The sequence below is a fragment of the Ostrinia nubilalis genome, chromosome 19, assembly GCF_963855985.1.
Source record: "Ostrinia nubilalis chromosome 19, ilOstNubi1.1, whole genome shotgun sequence".
Taxonomy (NCBI): Eukaryota; Metazoa; Arthropoda; class Insecta; order Lepidoptera; family Crambidae; genus Ostrinia; species Ostrinia nubilalis.
Window position 1 is genome coordinate 6,394,360 of NC_087106.1, and position 22,599 is coordinate 6,416,958.

Consider the following 22,599-nt stretch of genomic DNA (forward strand, 5'->3'; position numbering starts at 1 on the left):
TAACAGCAGCAGCTCATTTAGTGTTAACAGCAGGAGCACGGCCCTCTTCTAATTTACCAGATATGTAGGTAGGTAAAGGATTGGCCTACACTCCCCACTCTGGCCAAACAGGTTGGGGAGATCTGGCATTCGCTTTATTCGCCTGTTACCATACATCTAAAGAGATGGAGTAGTACCACCTATTCAGCCACAACCATACGGCTCTAAAACGGCTTTAAAACTAAATATTCAGCAAATAAACTATAATACAGCGAATAAACATTCTGAAAAAGAAGGAAAGTTCAAAGGAACTTTCCTTCTTTTTCAGAATATGCAATTAGTTAGTACAACTAGCGTTATGAGGTTACGGTTTTTCACGTAACAGGTGTCTAATCAGATCCCTTACTGCAGTTGACGCTTTGGGGTTTTGGTTGTAAGTTTTCTTTGGATGTTTTTTATCGAACTAACTCAACAGTCAATGCCCAATGCCCAAAGCTCAAAGTAAAGTTAACCTTTCTTTTTTTATCTGCACTTCTTTGATAAGATTTTGATCAACTCGTGCTTTATTTTTGCAAAAAAAAATGTACAAAGAATTGTTTAGTATCAGTTATTAGTAGCATAGAAATTGAAACGCCCAAAGTCCAAAAAAATAAAATGCAGATTTTGTAAGGAAAAGAGCCTTTTTAAAATACAATAAATATTATTATCACCGCTAGTTCTTGTAAATTGTGAACACAATGTTGTAACGCAAACCGGAGTCGTGGGTAAATACTCATTACTGTCGACTAATGAAGAAAAACAATGCTCCAGATTTTTTATATCATATTGCCTGACATTGCTCGTGCGACAATGGTAGCTCTAGGCTGAGAAAAAGTTTTGACGAACATAAGATGAGGCGGGAGCGGTAGCAATTTATACTCTTTGATCACTTATGCACATGTAAATAATAAGTGTTACGTTTTTTGGGTACAAAAAAGATATTTTTTTTTGGATAACTTATAATAACTGCTAAGTTCAAGATTTATGTAAATATTATCGAGAAAAGGATGGTACGGCCGTGCCGCTTTTTTGCTCGACTTGGCGGGGGCACTGCCGCGATGCCGTGCCCCTAGATGTATACGGATGACAGTGTATCAAGGTTAATTCTGTGGCATCTTATGTATTTAAAATAGGATATATTTTGTCATAAAAATATACAGTCTGATGTGCTATCGCTCTGCCTCAATGAGAGACAAAACATATTATTATAGTGTGAATGATGTGTGCTTAAAGTAAAAAAAAAAAAACGCTAACGCCTATGTTTGGGCGTACACCTAGATGCCTCTTATAGATCCATTCCGTCACGTTGCAGATGCGATGAGATGAAATATGGCATCGTGCATGGGAAATAGGATATGTGCCATTGTTCGGCAATTTATTGCCGCACTGTGGCTGCACCATGAGAACACGTGACTTATTATAGCGGATTACACAACTACTACACTCACTACATTTTTACACAAACACTACATAGAATCAATTTTCATTTTACAGAAAAGAGCTGTTCGGGCAATATACGGTCTTAAACCACGTGACTCGCTTAGAGAAGTTTTTAAAGAAATCAATATATTGACTGTGGCTTCGCAATACATATTTGATAACATTATGTATGTCCGTAAACATATACATTTATTTACTAAGAAAAGTGACGTCCACTCATTTAACACGAGACATAAGAATAAACTTGCTGTTCCATCATTTAGGTTGCATAAGATAGGTAATTCATTCTTGGGGAAATGTATTACCATATTTAACAAAATACCACACAACCTTGTCGAATTGCCAATAAACAAATTTAAGATACATATAAAAAATACCCTTATGTCCAAAGGGTACTACAAGGTTCGAGACTATATTGATGACAAGGATGCGTGGTCAGTTCAGTCTGCACATGTTTGATGTACTTAAATTTGACTATTCTTACCGTTAGATAATTCCTGGCAATAAGTGGTGACTGAGTTTGTTCCGGCGTTTCTTCTCAGCACTTGCCATATGTTTGTCTCGAAGCGCTGGTAGGGCCCAAAAGATAAGGAGACATGTAAAGTGCCCCATAAGGGCTACCTTTTCTTTTTTTATTATTTTCTATTGACGTTCATAAGTGCCACTTGTGGTCTAAACTGAATAAATATTTTTTTGATTTTGTTTTTTTTTTGATTTTGATTAGTGTCCGACCGAAACTAGTTTTACGACCGAAACCGAAACCGAAAACGAATTTCGGCAACGGTGTCTATTTCGGCCGAAACCGAAACCGAAACCGAAACTTCCTTACAAGGCTCATATTTTGAGGGAAAAATAAAGAAAACGTTATTATTTTTTGAATTTTTTTACATTTTCTTCCCTAAACTGTGAATTTTTGACGAATTTCAATATCTAACTACTACGTGTGATATATCATTGGAAAGAAGTGAAGCTAGAGATGTTTTCACGATCATTGGCAATCCGATATCACCATTCATTTTTTTTTTAAATCAAATTCTAAGTTGAATTTTTTTTCGTGATTTGTATTTTTGTTAAACTTTGGCGGCTCGTAACTAGCTATCCAATCTCTATTTGGATCTGAAATTTATTTTATCTAACTAAAGACATTCAATATTAATATCAAATAAAAAAAAATGGTTGAAAACACGTGACAAAAAAAAATAAAGCAGTTTTCAGGTCAAATTTCGGAAAAAAGAAATTAAAACAAAAATATCGATAAAAAAAAGTAGCTCACTTAGGGGCAAATGGGCGAACTTGTATTCTTAACCTTGAACCTTACCTATACCACAGAATAATAATAAGTACTACGTACAGAAGTTTTACTTCGCGAAGGTATTTAAAAAAATGTATGCTCAATGTCATTAACAATATGGTGGTGTAATTTAGCGTGTCTCAAGAGTTAAGCACCATTTTGTTGACAAACGTCAGTGATCGGTACTGCGCCGAAGCTATAGGGCTGACTTCGGTAAAATGATGTGACGAGAGGTGCCAAACTGCAGAAAATGGCGGAGGAAATACATGATTTAGCATGAATTATCATGAATAATATTAACTACTTATTTACCTCTCAGTTACTTAAAAAAGTACATTCTGTGTTTTTATTATTATTTAGGCAGTTAAATACTGCACAGTATTTAGTACACCATTTTCTTTATTTTTCCATCATACACAAGAATACGCGTGCGTGAGTCAATGTTCGCTCGTATGTGAGGCCTTGTGTAATCCTGTAGGGGGCCATCGTGCGTTTTTGTTTTCGATGTAAACTCGCGGAGATGAACAGTCCTGCCTATACACCCACGAAGTTTGTCTAGCCTTCCGCCAAACACCCTGTACTATAAATTAAGTATAAACTATGATCGTAATGCATATTCGGTTTCGGTCGTAGTTTCGGCAAGTTTGCCGCCGAAAACGAAACTAAACCGAAACTCGTGTTTTTACCGAAACTCAACCGAAAACGAAACCGAAACCGAACATTCGGTCGGACACTAATTTTGATTTATAGGAGATGCTCACGCGCATGCAACAAGTACTAGGTAAATTGCATAGCAACCTTAGGATCATCGATTTTGACAGATTTTGCCTTCAAACCGTTTTCAATTCGGCGCGAAATGATGATATTTGATTATTTAAATTTTAAATATCTACATCTACACTAATATTATAAAGAGGAAAACTTTGTTTGTTTGTTTGGTTGTAATGAATAGGCTCAAAAACTACTGGACCGTTTTTAAAAATTCTTTCACTATTTGAAAGCTACATTATCCATGAGTAACATAGGCTAAATTTTATTTTGGAAAAAATAGGGTCCCGTAAAATATGTAGATAATGTAGACCACGCGCGCGAAGCCGCGGGCGGAAAGCTAGTCTATAATATAGTAAGCTATGTATTACAAAGGGAGAAATACGCTGACATCAGGAAGCCTGCCCACAGTGCGTGGGGCGACAAAGTCAAATTCACCATTTACCTCTGATAAATTAGAGAGGCACGCTCTTACCCTACAGTGTATAATTTAGCTAGGTAGCAACTGTAAGAGCGTCAGACTCTAAAGGAGTTGATGATGAGGATGGCTGAAGTAGGTAAGCGAGTTGAGATCAGAAAAAGTCACCATGAGCTTAGCAATAGAACTTGGTACCTACTTATGATGGCAGAGATTCTATAAAAAAATTAATACTCTTACAATGTTAGATGAATAATTCCACAACTCACAATTAATTCTTCACTAACAAAGCAATGGCATTATCCAACATTCCGACATTCAGCTATTAACCATGAAGGTTTGATGGTGGAGGAAGATCTTTGGTAAACGCTTGGCAAATGTCACAGGAGTCACGATCTTGAACAAGTACCTTGGAAACTAATGTGTTTGAAGGTCTAAACGATTTGAGGAAAATAATTGGGATTCTATGCCCGTTAGGGTAATTCCACTTGTAAGGGAAATTAAGTATGTAGGTATTAAAAGAATTAAAATCAATTTACCTGGACGTCCTGTGCCAATAAGTCTTTGCAAATCCTGATAACCAAACTCTTCTTCTTTGCCTGGCCCTTTCTCCGTATCATGAAACTCCAACAAGCCTATCAAAACTTAGGGTGGGTTGCACCATCATACTTTAACTTTGACAAACGTCAAAAAGCTGTCAAACTCCATACAAAAAGCACCGGTTATCGTCATAGTTACCGTTAAAGTTAGGTGGTCCAACTCAGACTTACAGTTAGAACCTAACTTTCCGAAATTCCAACCATCCAAAAACTTAACTTTCAGAAAATCTAACTTTTCGAAAACCAAACCTTAGTTAAAATTCAAAACTTCGTTGTTGTCGTTTCTGACCTGGCATTCTGAGCATCACCCACACAATTAATCGATTCATGACAGATGCCTTCAGTAGTTAAGTACTTAAACACAAAATCTAACCAGAATTTTGACCTCATGTGTACACACGAGTGCATGAAAACAGCTGGGTTATTCGGTCACAAGTTCAATTAGTACAGTTAATTGTTTCTTGCACCACTTAATGACGCTTAACACTTTCCACGGTTGAGTCACCGCGATGCAGTTAAATCGGTAAATATCAAAAAAGGGGATCATTTTCGCGAAAACCGGTTAATTGTTCAATGTTATTCGGTGTTAGGTCATAATTGAATAATAGTGCATTTCGCGATTCAAGAAATCGTGTGGCGATATCGATCAATTGGTAAGATAACGTTGCGTTGTCAAATCACGCTATACCGGTGGGCCCGGTGGCTTTGTCGGTGTGATGAAATTAGTTTAGTCTGCTACAGTTCTTTTTCAAGCGAGACATGTTTATATACTCTCACGTTACTCCTAGGATGAACTCTGGATTAAAATGATGTTTTCATACTAAGTTCAACTAGGATGTAACTTATTATTAAGGGGGTTCAGATTAAATAGTCGTATTAAAAAGGAGTCCTTCATTTCTTGAAGAGTCTTCTTTACTAAGGATTAGTTTCAACAGTTTGTTTTTTGCGACAAGAAATAGTGTTAGATCAGAGAGCTTGTAATCATTTGAGAGACCCAAACCACGCGGGTAAATCCAAGAGCGTAAACTAAGTACTTACTGAGAATAATTTGATGACAGCAAAAGGTCAGTCAGTCAGTGTATTGGCAACATCACTTGCACGAAACGAAGACCAACAAAATTAAACGGCAATTTCCTCAAAATTGTTGAGCGGCATTGAGGAAACATTTTCCTAATTGCCGCGAATCAATTATATCAATTTTATGGGTTTTACCTTCTTCAGCATCGTCCAGCAATAATGTGACACAACCGTTTATGACTAATTAGGTTGAAAACTTAGGAAACCATGGTTGAATACTGAAACGTTGCTAGATATTAAAGTTTCTAAACGGATAGCTTTTAAATTGTCTGGTAGGTACTTCGCAATCGATATGTATAAAAATAAAGATAAGTACAAAAAGGTGAAAATAAGGGGAAAACACAATGAAATTCGAATGATGTACCTATTGAACGTGACATGAAGTTTAGTGTCCTTTTAGGTTTTCAAAACTTGTTTTTCCAAGAAATACCTACCTACTTACTGTTCAAGCTTGGGTCACAGAAAATTTTACAAAGTAAAAACATGGACATTCGAAAGAAGGACGAATGAGAGGTTTATTTCAAAGTTAATTAAGTGAGACGCATTGTTCAAAATATAATAAAAATACAAGCAGTAGGTAGTTTTATTTATTTACCCCATATATCGTATTCTGTGGGAAAATTCCTAACCGTCTTTCTCTGTTTTTGGTTTTTTTGCAAAATGGTTGGATGATTAAGTGGCTAATCTTGGTCTTAGGCCCGGTTTTTTGATTCGTAGTTAAAATAACCAATGGTCAAATTTGACAGATGTCAAATGACAAGTGGTTAAATATTAGAAAAAAATGTTTTTCGAACAATGGTTAGCTTGGCTTTTAATACATTTTTAAACTATTAGTTAACATTTTGTTAATATTTAACCATTAGTAGCAAAATTTAACAATTTGTTATTTTAACTACGAATCAAAAAACCGGGCCTTAGGAGTCGTAGACTGCATTTTGATAAAATTAACTGCGCACTGCGCACAAGTTAACTGCGCACCTCGCTGGAATGCGACTCTTCTTCGCGCGCATCTAACCGCGTTTGCCCGTAGAGCGTCGATGTGACGTCACGACCACCAGGTGCGCTGTTAATTCGACAGGGTTGTAAGATTTGAAATAAACTGAAATATCCTAAAAAGGTTGGATTATAGATATCTCTGTGTCCACGTACATTGTGGTTCATAGCAATGAAAAAACCTTTCAACACTGTGTCGTTCATGTTCAATTTCAAATTCAAATATAAGCAAATGTATTTTGAAGTGGAAATATTGAAAACCTGTTGATGTTACGGGCACTATATGAATATGTATTTAAACTACAAAGTTGTTTCCAGTTGTGATTAAAAGTAATAGCTGCACTTTACTACCTTGATTTTCATAACAATTTAATATTAATTAACTATTTTATAGTAGGCCTACAGGTCTACTATAAATGATTAGAAGGCCTACAGGCCTACTACAAGATAGAAAATGTCCTTATAATGATTTTAAGGAACAAAATAATTATGAAACCGATAATTTTATTGCTTTCTCTTGTGGTTAATGAATATTAGTCTGTTTTCATTAAAAAGAAGTAAAACAAACAATTAGCCCTAATTAATTTAAATATTTAAACCGTAAAAGTGAAATCGGTGTGAAATTTCATCTGCGTCATAGCAAACACTTAAAATAATGTAAATTTGTTCAAAGAAAGTACAAAAACAAATAAAAGTATGAGAAACAGTAAAACGTCTTTAATATCCAGTCATGATTTTGACTGACATTTATGTTAATCAAAGCCTTTCTTAAACACTCTAACTTAAGAATTGCCTATGATATAATTGAACGTTGGGTTTTCAACCTTTCACCTCCTTCGCTTCTTCAGATTTCTTTGCAGCTTCAATTTTTTTTAAGTAATGTGCAGTGTTTTGTTCATCAAGGATGATCTAGGATCCTAATGATGAAAGAGTTTTTCAAATCGGTCCAATAGTTTCGAAGCCTAGCTATTCAATGCAAACAATCAAATCTTTCTTCTTTAAATATTAGTGTAAACAGATGTTTCATTTTCCTAAGCCTAAGACTGTATTCTTAGTGGAAATAAGTAATGATAATAAAGAACAAAAATGTACTTATGATTCAAATTATCCATTTATCGTCACAAAAACCAATTGGATTTGTCATAGTGGCAAAAAACGTATCTCCATCTAAATGCCGTATCTGATAAGAGTTCAAGGATGGAGAACATTAGGGCATTAAGTGGTAAATACGGGTCACCTTGGATTCGACATGGCGTTTGACATCAATTTGATTGAAGATACCTACGTCTGTACATTTATGCAGGTAAAAACGACTGTACAGTCATAGCACATGAAATTTTTTGATGCAAAGTAGCACTTAAATCAAAGACAAAAAAAGATTGTTAGTAATTTGTTATTACACAAATTACTAATACTCCCGTTAGCCCCTCGTAACGTGCTTGTATCACGAGTGAGCTCACCACAATAGTCGAGCGGCGGGGACCGAACCGCGTTCCCCGGATCACGAGTCGGCCAGTCCGACCCCGACCGTTCGGCTATCGTGGCTTTAAATTATTGACATGCTTATGTATCTAATTAATAAAAAAAAGTAAGTAATGAAATGAAACACATTTAATTCAAAATTTACCTACGCACGTAATAGGTGCTGTAACTATGGGGACGGGTTTATAAACGACGGGTAAATGCTATTAATTGAAATCTTGGTTGTCACTAACCCTTATAAACGTAGTTTCAAGCCTCCTAGTAAGATTCGACTCTACATAGGTCTACAAAACCATAGCTGGCGTACCACCAAGCCACTCAATCAAGATTGCCATAAACCATTGTCACGATAATTTATTACGGTCATTCTCCGGATCTGGATTATTTTGTTGATTACCCCGACCTTTTTTATTTTTGAATTTAGAGTAAGTTTAGGTAAAACATTTCAAAATAGACATTATTACGAGCATATTTTTTATATTGGCCCATCTGTAGCAAGCAGGAATAAAAAGTTATGCGACATCAAATTTTTCATGGTCGGGGTAATCAAAGTTGGGAGTCAGAGTAATCAAAAATAAAACAAAATATTTTATTTTCTAAGGTTTTTTTTAAGTTATGGTAAAATAAATGTTATTATAACTAGCCATTTGTTATTTTGATGTATAAACGACAATATTGTAAAGTTTCAACAAAATCTGTTAAGTAGTTGTTGCGTAAAAGAGTAAAAAACATACATATACATTATACATATAATATTAGTGACTCAATGTCCTATGTCTCCTATATGGGACAGAAGGCGTCCACAACAGTCCTCCATCGCATCCGGTCTTGAGCTTCGCGTTTGATCTCGCTCCAAGTCTTAACAGTGCGCCGCTATGTTTTTTTGGCGCGACCACGTTTGCATTTTCCCTGGGGGTTCCAATCTAGAGCCTGCTTGGGGATGTGATCGGGGTCCCTTCGGAGAGTGTGGCCGATCCAGTTCCACTTGCAGCGTTTATTCTGCTGAACGATCGGTATTTCGTGGTAGCGTTCCAAAAGTTCGTCGTTTGAAGATTTTGGAGAATTCGGCGAAGACAGCGGCTGAAGAAGATCTGCAGCTGGTGCGAGATAACCTTAGTGACCTTCCACGTTTCACGCCCATAGAGCAGAACTGGTTTGACGTTGGACCCGAATATTTTGATCTTGATTGGGTCAATTTCCGTGACTGCCATACGGCTCGAAGTTGTGCGAATGTAGCTCTGGCCTTGGCAATGCGCGAAGTGATGTCCTCTTCGGTACCTCCAGGCTCTGAAACGATGCTCCCGAGGTAAGTGAAATTGTGGACTCGTTTGACATCCTCTGCACCAACGGTGTGCAATTCCTCACTCCAGATCGCATCTCTTGGGTCTTCCGGTACTGATACCCTTGCTTTACCCTTTTTTCGGCACAATAATTAGAAGCCCCTTATGCCAGTCGTCTGGGACTTCCTCTTCCATCCAGATGTTTTAGAAGACAGGTATCAGGACGTTAACGGCGGAGTTTACATCGGCTTACAGCATTTCAGCGGTGATAAGGTCGAGTCCAGGGGTCTTGCCAATTTTGAGGGATAATATTATGTATTAATAGGAGATAGGATTTCATTTTAGTAAAGGGTAATTTTGCTTATTAAACGTTATTTAGTTAATCATTCATTAGTAAAATTACAGTATTATTGATTACTCGGTGACAAAAGTCGGGGTAATCAAGGTGGGGATAGTCAAAAAATTAAGGTTTATCCTGAGCCCTGCCCAATCTGTAAGTTGAATCCCATATGTTTTAATACACAAAAATGCGGTTACATGGACCATTATTCCTGTACATTCTCAAGAACTTTCCATGTAAAGAAACCTAAAAAAACAGGATAGAGTAAATCAATCGTGCACTGAACCAATGTCGGGGTAATCATATTCTTATCTCGATAACTCCGAAATCCTGCGACGAGTTGCATTACCGATCACCTTGGCACGCAGGCCACCACTAAAGGTTCACGGGGGAGGATAGAGCTCGTTTCTAAATTGCGTAGCTAGGGACGTAGGCGCACATTAGCGACGTGTCGGGGTAATCACGGTTAACGCCCGGACACAACTTCAAATAGTTATTTTACAAAACCTTTTAGTGATATAGTTATATCGTATTTAATTTATCAATGTTTATTTAATCAGTAATTGATTACATAAGCATTGAAAGCGGTAATAATAACGGATTAATTTATACGAGCAAATTTGTTCTGAAATCGGGAGCGCGGACACGTCGTGGTAATCAATTTTTGACGACTTACGATTTTTTTTTAATTACTTAATTAACTAGTATTAACTATCTCTGTGGTTTAACAACAAGAACCAAAGTTATACTATTAGATAAAAATATTTGTTAATAAAATATTATGATATTCGGGTACTTTTTGGCCCCGGACACGTGATTTTCTTGGCCGGTGGAATGACCCATTAATACTTATTTGTAACAGAAACCACATTAGGAAATAGTTGACACGGTCCACCGGGCACCAAGACAATGTTACACTTGTCTCACTCAATACGTAATATTAAAATCATGTTATGGAGTCAAGGACACCGCCTTTCACTGCCACCACGACGCGATGGACGGACGGAACGAAATCCATGGTCTTGTAAACACCTTTTTATTGCAAACAGTGAAAAGTAAAAGGTGTATGAACTTTATAAGAGTATGCCCTTAGTGGTGTGATTGACGATTGTAAAATATCAACCGGTATAGCAATTTCCTTAAAATGTTACACTATGAGCGTTTTTAATAATACTAAAACTCATTTAGCAAGTAAGTAGGCTTTTAAAAACACTTTTACACATCCCAGTATGAACCCTACCACTGGTTCAGGACAATAAATGGGCTAGTGCTGAGAAGAAGCAGCCCAAGTTACTCAAGTCACTATTACAGTTCAACTCTTGGCTTAAATGAGCCGGCATAGTTTGTTGTTGTTATGTCTATGTCATCATCATGCATGACATCTATTACTCATTATAATGGCATAGGCAACAACTGTAGGACTGCATCACTGGTGGCTTTATAAAAAATCTGGTGTTGATATTGTAGAATTCTACTCGTGATTGAGCTCGTGTGAATTTTGGTCTGACACAAGAAGTTTTTATCGATTAAAAACTATTACCTAATTCAAATTATATACGCCCGTATTCACAAACAATGCGTGCATAAGTAAACCAGCAAATCGAACGCACAGCGTTGAATAGAGCTCTGTGATTGGTTCGTGTTTCACCATGTGCGTCCACGCCCACTGTGAGACCTCATAGTGATGTTTGTGAATACGGGAGTTAGAAACACTGTATCAAATCTTGCTTTCTCAACAGGATACTGCATTTATGAAAATTTTCTTAATCCTTACTAGGTAAGTATAAGCTCCGTATTACAAATGTTCATTCCTATTTCACCTACTTAAAGTTTTAGATGTCTTTCTCCCAGACTTCTTTCTTGTTTAAATTAGTTATTTGTATTTTTAAGTGAACAGCTGGCAATAACTCCTTCTGGTGTAGTCGAGTAAAAAGCAGGAGATCATGTTTTGTGGTGTAAACGTACGACCAGCAGTTCACTAGCGATGCAATGGATGATAATAATTTGTAAGTATTTTAACTACAAAAACCTTTAAAGTTATTTAAAGGCAATATTTATTTACCTTGAAGTTTATAAGGGACTTAAATAATAAACAGTGTTACTATTACAAAAGCCAAATAATCCACAACGAAGGACATGACATGTAGTACGAATGTGGTACCCAAAGTATTGCCAACGATGCCTATTTTAGGAAAACCAGTCCTGTAGCAACGCGTTTAAGAATTAAATTATGATAATGCTGGCGAAAAGAATTTTTATGCAAAATTCCACGGGAATTCAAACGTACGAAATATTAATTTAATATTCAAAATGTTATTATTTTTATTGAACGGGAGGAATGAAATGAAAGCTATTTAGGTACTTTTATCGATTTTTGTACCTATTAATGTAGATTTTAATCCCAAATCGAAATTGCAAAAACAGTCTCGATCGTAAGTATGTAGGTATGTAGACTGAAATATATATGTATTAAAAACACTTTTGTGGTAGCAACGAGTAGGTAAGTAAGTGGGTATTATTGTATTGATTTATGTCTTTTAAATATGGATTATTTTTAAATCATGATAAGCATGTCGGTCATACTTAAAAGGTTATTTAAATATAAAATAAAGTTAGGTACTCTAATATTTATAGTGCAATACGAGTAAAACATGATTACACGACATGATAAATAAAAAGTAATTTAAATCACAAGAAAAAAAAACAACAAATGAAAATGCCATGACAAAAACCCAAAATAATTACAACGATCGAGTAACAGACAAACAGAGAGATACATCAGTTTTGAACAACAAAGTTAATCTTCATCTCGATCCACTAAAAAACAAAAGTGGAACAGTCGGGTTGCATGCAAATCGCTGCATTAGCAAAATGCGGGTTGCTGATTCCTGATAGCAACTTATCGCTCAGTAACCTGGGACGCAGTGGAACCAGTCTCAGTGGGTTTACTCGACTCTGTGTGGGCTAGGTAGTGCTGTGATAAGCGGTTATCACGCCATTTTATCGATTTTGCCCATACATTTTGACGTCGATAAAGTATATCACGACGCGCATCCTATCATAGCCCAGCAGGGATAGTACCTAACTTTCGTGATAGATTTCGTGATCACGTTACTAGGTCTTTTTAGGGTTAAGCGCCTCAAAAGAAAAAATAAGTCAGCCCCCTTGTTTAGGCAAAGTAAATTAAAAAAAATACGCTACCACAGATTAAATTTCTTAATCCTTCATTATGCTTTGAATCTTGACAAAAAAACCATCCGTAGGTAGTCTTCATAAATCCTAAACGACCCAAAGTAAAATTCATTATAATATATTAATATTCCAGTGACTGTTATTGTACGCATCTGCTTCGTGCAAAAAATATTAAAATATAAACAATTAAAATTGTATGAACTTTAAATAATCTATAGTTATAAGGTTAATTTTGTATTTCTCTTGTAAGTGAATGTAATTCTTAAGAAATAAATGTCTTAAACCATAAACCATTAGTTATCTAAGTAACTAAAATGAAAGTTTGCATCTTAAATTTTAGAGTTCTTCTTGCAATCCATAAATGTTTATTTGTTTAATAAACAGTTTGTTTTCAAAGGTTTTACGGTTGCTTTAGCATTGCAGATAAAGCTGAGAAACGAGATTTGGTCAGTTAACTGTAAATCTGCAGATAACTGACAATAAAATTTTATCTTTCATCTTTAACTCTGTCGTAAGTTACTTCAAATGCAGTTGCATAAAAATTTAAACGTTCAATGTTAAATTTTTGCATACGTTTCATACTTGGCTGTCTACATCGACTATTTTACGTATTCGTAAAATACAATTATAAATAAAAATACAAATTATGACTCAGTAAAAAATATGTAGGCATTGACTGAACACGTAGTACCTACATTCAATAATGCAAAGCACCTATTAAGAGTTGGCTGATAAAAACTTAGTAAATGGTACTATCATTACTAAGTGTATCTAATACGCAATTATTAGATTCAACTTTACTGGTTTTTACCTTACTATCCGAAAGAAAGTAAGTACGAGTAGGTACTTCCTTATTTAAAGATTCAAAGAAATAGTGGAATTAAAATAATTTGTAGCAGCAGCAGCAGCGTGCAGGCAGTTTCAATGGTTTCAATCTGTAGATTATCGTACCTACATAGGAATAGGCTATATGAATTTTTGATCTCTAATAATCCTAAACGCAAACGTGGTCGCCCCAAGCAAACTTGGCGGCGCACTGTAGCAGACGAGGCGAAGAAAATCGCCAAGACTTGGAGCGAGATCAAACGCAAAGCTCAAGACCGAAACGCGATGGAGGACTGTTTGTGGACACCCTCTGCCCCATAAGGGACATAGGACCTTAGCAAGTCAATAATCCTAAATAAGGTTTTTTATTTGAAAATAGTGGCTCATGATTAAATTTCTCCGTTAAAAGCAAAACTTGTAAGCCTTAACTCCAAGTTGACTGTATCTGTATAAAAAGCTGACTAAAAAGTTAAAATTCTTTATTCAGAACTCGATTCTTAGTATGCAAGCCGCGGGCCACGCGTCACGTCGACGCTAAACGGCCCGGGTTCGAATACGGCTCAAGCACTACCAAGAAGTGACAGCCGATGAGCTTGGGATGAAGATAATTTAAATATAGTGCTAATATCATGACAGGCAGAGTGTAGTTTTTATTCTAGAAGCTGTAACCTGCAAAATAGATTGGTTCCAATAACTAGTTTTTTTTTAAACTAGGTAATTTATTTAATTAGCTAAGTTCCCAACGACAAAACCAAATATTTTAGATTGAATAGAGTGCCACATTGTCATTGCACAAGTCGGATTTTTCTATTACTTGTATTGTATTAAATCTATGTGTAAATCTTGGGAATTTTAAGTCTTAGGAAAGATTCTTATATTAAAGAGAAATTTTTTAAACAATATCCGTGAAACAGTGAACACTCCTGTTTTCTTTTTTCCATTCAATGGTTGATAGAACGAAGTCTGTCTGTAGTCCAGTTGGTTTACAATATTCATAAAAGTAACACGTCTCGTTAAATTTGATGACAGTGGCGTAAATGCCAATGCTTGAATGGCAATAATTTACACCTCGATTGCCTATTGGAAGGAACCAATTTAAAAGACGTCAGCCATGTTTGCCGCAAAATGCTCCACACGAATCGATTGCCAATCGAAATGCAATGATTCTGGCCTTGCCATTACACTACCTGATACATATATTATTGATCCTTATAGATCGATCAATTTACTCACATTTAAATGTGCCAATACATTCTAAATTAGGCGATAGCCATATGGTATCAAATTACACTGCTTTGAATATGATATTTTTCGATCTAAATGCACTACTTTCAGGAATTGGTTATACCTTTTTTATAGGCTCATTAAGTCTCAAGTGCGTCTGTTTCTGATTTACCAAAGGGACTTAAATCTCCACGCTGGCCCATGAGTTCATCATCAGAATATCATAGTTAGTTTTCAACATCCACAAGAAGACAGTTGATGTCCATTCCGATATGCTGGAATAACACGTTTTAAAGATACTGGCTTCAATTCCAAATAAGTTATCCGGGCGGACCGACGACCTCATAAAGGTAGCAGGAAGGCGCTGGATGCAGGCCGCTACCAACCGACTTGGAAGCCAACCGATCATTATGTAAAATAATGGGGGGAGGCTTATGTTCAGCAGTGGACGTCATCGCTGATATGATGATGATGATGATATCAGGGATTTCATCAGCAAGTATTGAAGTTAGCTCTAAATCTGTTTTGGTCTTTTTGAATCTCCATTTGGCTGATGTGCAAGCCCATGAATAATCCAATTTTCATTGGTCATTTTACGAAGTGCACAAGCAATTGTCCCAAAGTGCGACAAATTGGTGCTTCCCGTCTGGCTAAATCATATTGGCTGTTGATCTTTTAACCCACATTGAGATTGTATTGCCTAGTCATAGTATGATTCAATTCTGTACTTAGTAAATAAGATTTTTTAAATGAATATAGGTACCTACATTAGGTAGAGTTTGACTGAATACTTACGTCATAAAGGTATATTAGAACTTAGAAGTGTATCGACTCTACTATGAGTGATTTGAGTAATTTGATTAATTAGAACACCAAGTTTTCTGTTTTATGCCAAAACATGTACAAATCTTGCTTTGTTACCATTATGGGGAAGTAGAGATTTTGTTCAATATCAAAAATCTGCAAAAAAATTGTAATTCACGAACCTCCCCAGTTAAGGGTCAATTTTAGAACAAAAATTCAATTTCCTTTAAAAAAAACACATTATTCGCATACGAACTCCACCAAGATTTATAAATTCTAGTGGAATCAGTGGAAATGAAACATTAGCAAGCTCAATGAAAACAATGACTCTAAGTATAGGCCGTTATTATAACATTCTATTCAGAAATATAACAAATAGGTACAGTCGACCGCACCATACAATGCATCCTTGGTACAAAATAGATCTTATTGTAACTACATAAATGCTACAATATTAAACTTGATGTACCTGTCTTGCCTTGCGATGGTGTTTTGTCTATAATGTCGTGGGTCGAGGACACGACTTCCTTTCGTTTGTCGTGATAATACAAAATGGCTGCTTACCGTATTATTAGTTACGTAAACTAACGAATCTATTGCGATTTCCTTTTAGTGATCAAAAGAACTGTGCCGCGGTTTCCCAAAGAGCTCTGTCGTGACAGAAATGGCACACCATTTATCTAATTTAGATGGTGTATTTTTGGATACTTTTAGTTTGTCCGAATTGGATTTCGGATTATTAATGTTTTAAAAGGGATACCAGCTAATGATCTTAGAAGAAGATCGAAAAATAATATCTTAAGAGTCTAATTTTAAAAGAATGTCAATTTTCTATTTTTTTTTATTTTACCCTGTGTCCCTCTGGCATTTTGTGTAGTTGTAATAAATGCGATTTTAATTACAAACAATTACATATTAACATCCTGATTGTTTACTATACCAACCTAATAAAACAATAAAATTCACAAACGTACCTACGTGATGTTTGGTGCTTTCGGATCACGTATTTCCAACATACAAATCTCATTCGCGGTTGTTTTCTGTTTTGTTTCTGGTTTCCTTTGAAACTACCGATTATGGTAATAAACTTATTTATAAATTGATGAACTTTCCAATAATTTTGATATGAAACGGAACAAGAATTCTATCAAGATTACGTTTAGGATTAAAATTCATAGTTTCTTTGATATTTTCCCGCCTATTTTGTGAATGCATTTTCCCGGTCTTTACAAATTTCCGCATGTACCTACTTAAAGAAGAATAATTAATTTAGTAAGGTAGAGATATTTCTTGTTAATTATAATATCTGAAACATGAATTTTCTCCTGAAGGAAAGACTCCATATTTTTGTGATGGATTTGATGACATATTTTTTATATTATGTTTGGCGTGAGTAGCTAGTTATTTATAATAACTTATCTATTGTTTTAAGTATTGTTTTATTCTGTTAAGTAGAACACTAACTTACATAAATAGCTCTTTTGTAGATCCAACATTGCTACTGTGCTATCTTGAACTATTTATGAGTATTACAAGTCGTATCAAAATAGCGAATGTTGTAGGTACCTAAGAAGTGACATTTAATTAATAATAGAATGATTGCTTGCTATGTTTACAAGTTAATTTACTTTAACGCACAAATAAATAGTGATCTAAAATAGGTTACTATAATTCCTACTCTGTAGACAATTAACCGTTTACTTAGCTTTATTTAATAAAGGATCAAGTTTAGTGATTGATTTTTTATAAATAAGTTTATATAGTGTTTTGATCAATTTATCAGCGATAAAGTTTTTGAGTCCGCCTGGCTAGCTACCCGGCATTGTTGTGTTCCGGCAGTTGGAGGTAAGGTAGTCAGTTCCTCTGTGGTTGAGGATTCTAGATGAAGTTTGTTTCCAACTCCGGCCTGATCATCACTCTCCTTCAGGTGCAATACAGACCAAGAACTTCCTCGCTGTGGATTAAAGATATTTGTATGACAGTATTGAAAATTAGGCAGAAGCTAACAGTCTTTAGATAGACATTACAGCTTAAACTTAAAAGCTTAGGCTTACTTTATTTTGAATTCTTAAACATAATTTTACTCAGGTCGAGATGGTATGGTAATATTTGTTGATACGATGCACATGAATTGGACACGAATTACCAAACCAGGCAGACTGGTTTGGGCCTAGGCTGGTGGTAGCCTTGACTGTACCTACACGGTTCACTAATTAAAGATGTCAGTAATTGTCAGGCACTCAAATATACATATAAATAACTTTAAATCCTAAATAACGTAAATGCCATATTAATGCTTCTTAAGTTTGTTGTTGTAGCTAGCGATAATAATTTATGATGGACGCAATGTGATGAGTTGCATGAATTTTCATTTTTTTAGGATTTCGTGGAAGACGATTATAGGCTCTCTTTTCTTTTTGATGAGGTAAAATAGAAAACCCATGATTTCTTTAAAAAAAAAATTTGTCAATTATTTTAAAATTAATTTTAAACATTTGCCATGTGTAAACACATAAAATTACATGGCTTTTATTTGAAACTGACGAAAGATATTGATAGAATTATGATTATGCGGGATTTGCGAACCGTCTTCTGTTTAAATCCATCATGAGATCGTGTTTCACTCAGTTATACATTACAAACACACAAGAGATCTCAGATATCTTTTACTTTTTTCCTGGTGCTAACCTTTTTATTTGTCTTTAATTTAAAACGCACTAGATCGCAAGTGCTAAATTAATTGGACAGTAGCAAAAAAAAAATTAAAACATTTATTTTGCATAAAAAATAAGTTATTTGGAAATTAACTGCACTTACCGGTTCACTTGCCGCTTAAGTAAACGTGCATAAAATATTGCACGAGTCAAGTTTTAATATTATGCATGCTTTAAGTTTAATTTACCGATTATATCTAATTAGCCATCTGATTTAAAGAAAGACTTAACGGTTCGCGGACTCAAGCGAATTTACTTACGGAATTACAAATGATTCGGTTCCAAGGCAAGATGGCGAAATGATAGTTGATGTTGCAGTCGGAGCCATTATCTGACACGCTTGTAAATAAATAATTTTAGTTACTTACTGGCCAAGACATTTGACTGTCTTACTGATTTAACACTTTAAGACCTTCACCACATAAAGTCCCTGGCGGCAACTTATGTGTTAACCTATCTATCATGGTTATGGTTATGGTCATGATACAAAATTTTTTGGATACAATATCAATAAAGGTGTACCTTTGTTCAACAATAGGTACCATTGGTATTGTTGAACGAAGAGGTGGACACAAGGTGGACCGACGACCTCATAAAGGTAGTAAAAGGGCGCTGGATGCGGGCCGCTACCAATCGGCCATTGTGGAAATCATTGGGGGAGGCCTATCTTCAGCAGTGGACGTCCTTTGGCTGAAATGATGTTGATGATGATAATTAGTGTCGAATAAAAATAATCTGACAAGAAGTCACTGGTAATTAGCTAATTCAGGGTGTAAAGGCTCAGTTCATCATTGTTATCCCCTGCGCGATTCGAACCCACTCCCTTAGCTGGCTTGCAGAACAGTAGGTACCTACGCGAAGCAACATACCAGGCGATTGTCAAATCTTGTATGTTGACTGTATGTTATCCTATTAAAGATCTTTATTCAACATTGTCGTGCATTACAATAGAAAATCAAGTCGTTCCGCAATCAGCAAGTTCAGGATTTAGTCTATTTATAATCTTTACAATGTGCCAATGTATCTCTGAAAAGCATTGGGCAGTGAAAAGGTTAACAGAGATTAAGAAATCATCGACGATACTTGCTGATTGTTTGACTATTTCGGTTGAAAGTTCAAGTAGCTCATTTATAATAATAATAGCTAAATAAATGGTTCTAAAAACATCAAGATTGGCTACCTTAATTCGTCGAAATTCATTGAGGTCTGGAAAACGGGACTTAATGAAAGGAGAAAATCTGAACGAATTTCTTTCTTTGGGCTTGAATTTCAGTAGCGATAACAACAAAACCTTTTCGTTTTTTCTTCAAATAGTTATTGGAGTATGAAGTGGTGACTATGAAAAGAAAACTTTAATAAGTTTTCAGGAGAAAACGAACGGACTTCTTTCTCGATAATAATTCCAGAAATCCATAGGTTTCTGTGGGATATTTTGAATGGAAGGGCGAAATCTAATAATTTTTATTGCAATTTTCGAAATATTTAACTGTCTTCTTAAATATTATTGGAGTTAGAATTGTTGTTCGTAAACTTATCTTTACAACACGTATAATTTAAATTGACGGTCAATGTAAATCGGATTCCATGTTAATTTAGCTCTTTTGTTTTACGAAACATTAGTATCATAACTAAAAATACTTAGTCTAAGTAACATAATAATATTATGTTAAAATATTATTAGAATTGTAAATTGAGGAAAATGAACATTGTTGAATTTATTCGTAGAATTTAAGTCCGGGTTATTACGTCAAATGAAATCGGTCCCACCTATTATATCATTATTTTATAATTATGCAGTTTTTTTTTCGTTTAAAACACAACTTTTTCTTGTTTTACTAGTTTTTTTACTATTCCTAACTTGCAATTAAATATACAATGCGGAAATATCAATTCATTGTTATTCAATACCTATTTATACCGAAAAGTTGATTATGTCATGTAATAATTATGCTTTAGACAAACTTGGATGCTTATAAGTGTTTGTTCAAATAAGTACATATTAGTTACCCATTTATGTATGTCTTTAAGTAAATAAATATAAAGTGGCAAGTTAGTACATAATTAAATAGATAACTTATTGATAGGAAATGATATCATCGATGTAAAGTTTGTTTTGTTACGTTTTGGGGGCATTCCCCAATCGTCACCAAGTAGTTCCTAGAATTCTTATTTACTTTAGATTTACCCAAATAATTTACTTATTGATAACAGTCCTATACCTAAAATGTCGATGTTTAATTAGCTATTATTTATTCGTGTATATTTTTTTTTACTTATGTATCAACTTTGAAGATTTTTCTGAAAAACTGCTAGACTAGTTTTAATTATTGCAAATACTTAGTCTAAGTCTCGTTTGACATCGCTTTTCCTTATTTTTCTTGATTCATAAGAAGGAAAATATTTAAAATAATAGTGGTGTTATTCATTTTGTTTTATTGTAAAATCCCTTGACCACGAAGATTTATTGATGTTTAGCTACCTGCTTAAACTTAACTTTTTATTTTTATTTATTTCCAAAAAAAGTTTTGTTTTTGCATTACATTATTATTGGTTTAATAAATTATGTATTTTTATGTTTTTGCATTAAATCATTATTAATTTGTTGACTAAATTAAGTATTTTTGTGTTCAAGCTTTTAAAATTAGAACTCACCGGTTGTTAAATCCCATCAAAGTTCAAAACAGTGTGTTCCTAGAAGCATGGACGGTAGTGATAACATCCTCTTATAGGTGCAACATTGAACCACTAACAATACAACGGATTACCGCGAAAACACCAAATAAACGGTATTCTAAAAGTTAGTTAAACTAACAGCACAGTCACGGTTCACTTGGATTATTTGGAGAGTTTTAACTACTCACTTACTGTCATTGGGAACTTGTTTTTTTTTCGATAAAACTCGACGCGGCCGCGGTATTTTTAGATCGCGAGAACAACCCTACTGCGGCAAAACGAGCGGACGACTAAATGTTTACTTCTCAACCGTCTAGTACTCGACTTGATCGCCTTGCTTGAACTTTGATTTGGTTCACGAAGGTTTAGGAAACTTGGCAAACAAAAATCGCCGGTAGGTGTCGCTGTTGTATTTGGCCTGTTTTGTGCCATCTAGCGGTCATATTTTGTACTAAGGTATGTGTGGTATGGACGGTGTAGTTCTTACTTTAATTTCTAGATGGCGCAGAATCAAGTACATTACAACGCAGTCTTATGTACTAAATTAGTACTAGATTGTGAAGGATGCAATGCTTTTATTAGACAATCAATAGGGTGTAGTGTAATGATAACTTTACTACACATTTTATGTATCTATACACAGATGTCACTTTTTGTTGATTGTTTTATTTTGTAACAATAAGGCAGAATGTCGATAAAAATAAAATAAAAGCCCATAGAAATTGATGCTGCAAACTATTTATTAATAAAATCAGAATTCCATTAATCAAGCGAAGTCGTTGTTTATTGACAATGTAACATTATAGCAATTAACATAATTTGATTGAATTTTAATACTGTGAAACATACAAAGTGCTGCAAACCCAAAATAATTCTCGTAGCTTTCGAGTTTACCGACAATTTTATTGCAATTCTATCAGGCAGACGCCTTTTCATCGTGGTCGTGGGTTCAATTCCCAACTAAGATTCGGCAGTCGATTTTTTCAATATTTATATCAGATTGAGATTAATTAATTATGAAAACATTAGTTTTTATATTGATGTATTTGTATATGGGTATAGTAGGTAGGTAGTTAGAGACTTTCGTTTTTGTTTTTTTTTTCCCTGAAAGTATTTTCAATTACGTTAAGTTACGTACCTACTGTAAAAAAGTCTAATGTGTTTTCCAGTGTAACTCAAAATCAGTCTAATAAGGGCGACCGGATCTACCCTTACTGCTCACAGGAGTCCCACTGCTGGTAGCCGGGTTCCCACCGATGATCCTGAACCACGGAAGCTCCTCTGCTTCATCTTTTCCTTCATCAAATACATCAGCATCATCATACGTCACCGGATTTTGTTTATTCTTCTTCGTGGTGGGTGACACTCTGTTATTATTTTTTATCTGCTTATCCAGCAACTGTAATGCCTCCAGAAATTGATTTAGAGCGCTGTTTCTCTTAGTGTGTTTATTACGTTGAC

General features: G+C 35.1%; 1 protein-coding gene across 3 annotated transcripts in view; it reads right to left on the minus strand.

Annotated features, from left to right (window-relative positions):
* The window catches only part of LOC135081110 (torso-like protein), a 53,032-nt gene extending 31,561 nt beyond the window's left edge, over positions 1-21,471 (minus strand). For all 3 annotated transcript variants that reach the window (XM_063975851.1, XM_063975852.1, XM_063975853.1), the window contains exon 1: positions 21,118-21,471. The gene's annotated coding sequence lies outside the window, so the exon portion shown is untranslated. The remainder of the gene's footprint in view (positions 1-21,117) is intronic.
* Positions 21,472-22,599: the final 1,128 nt, after the last annotated feature.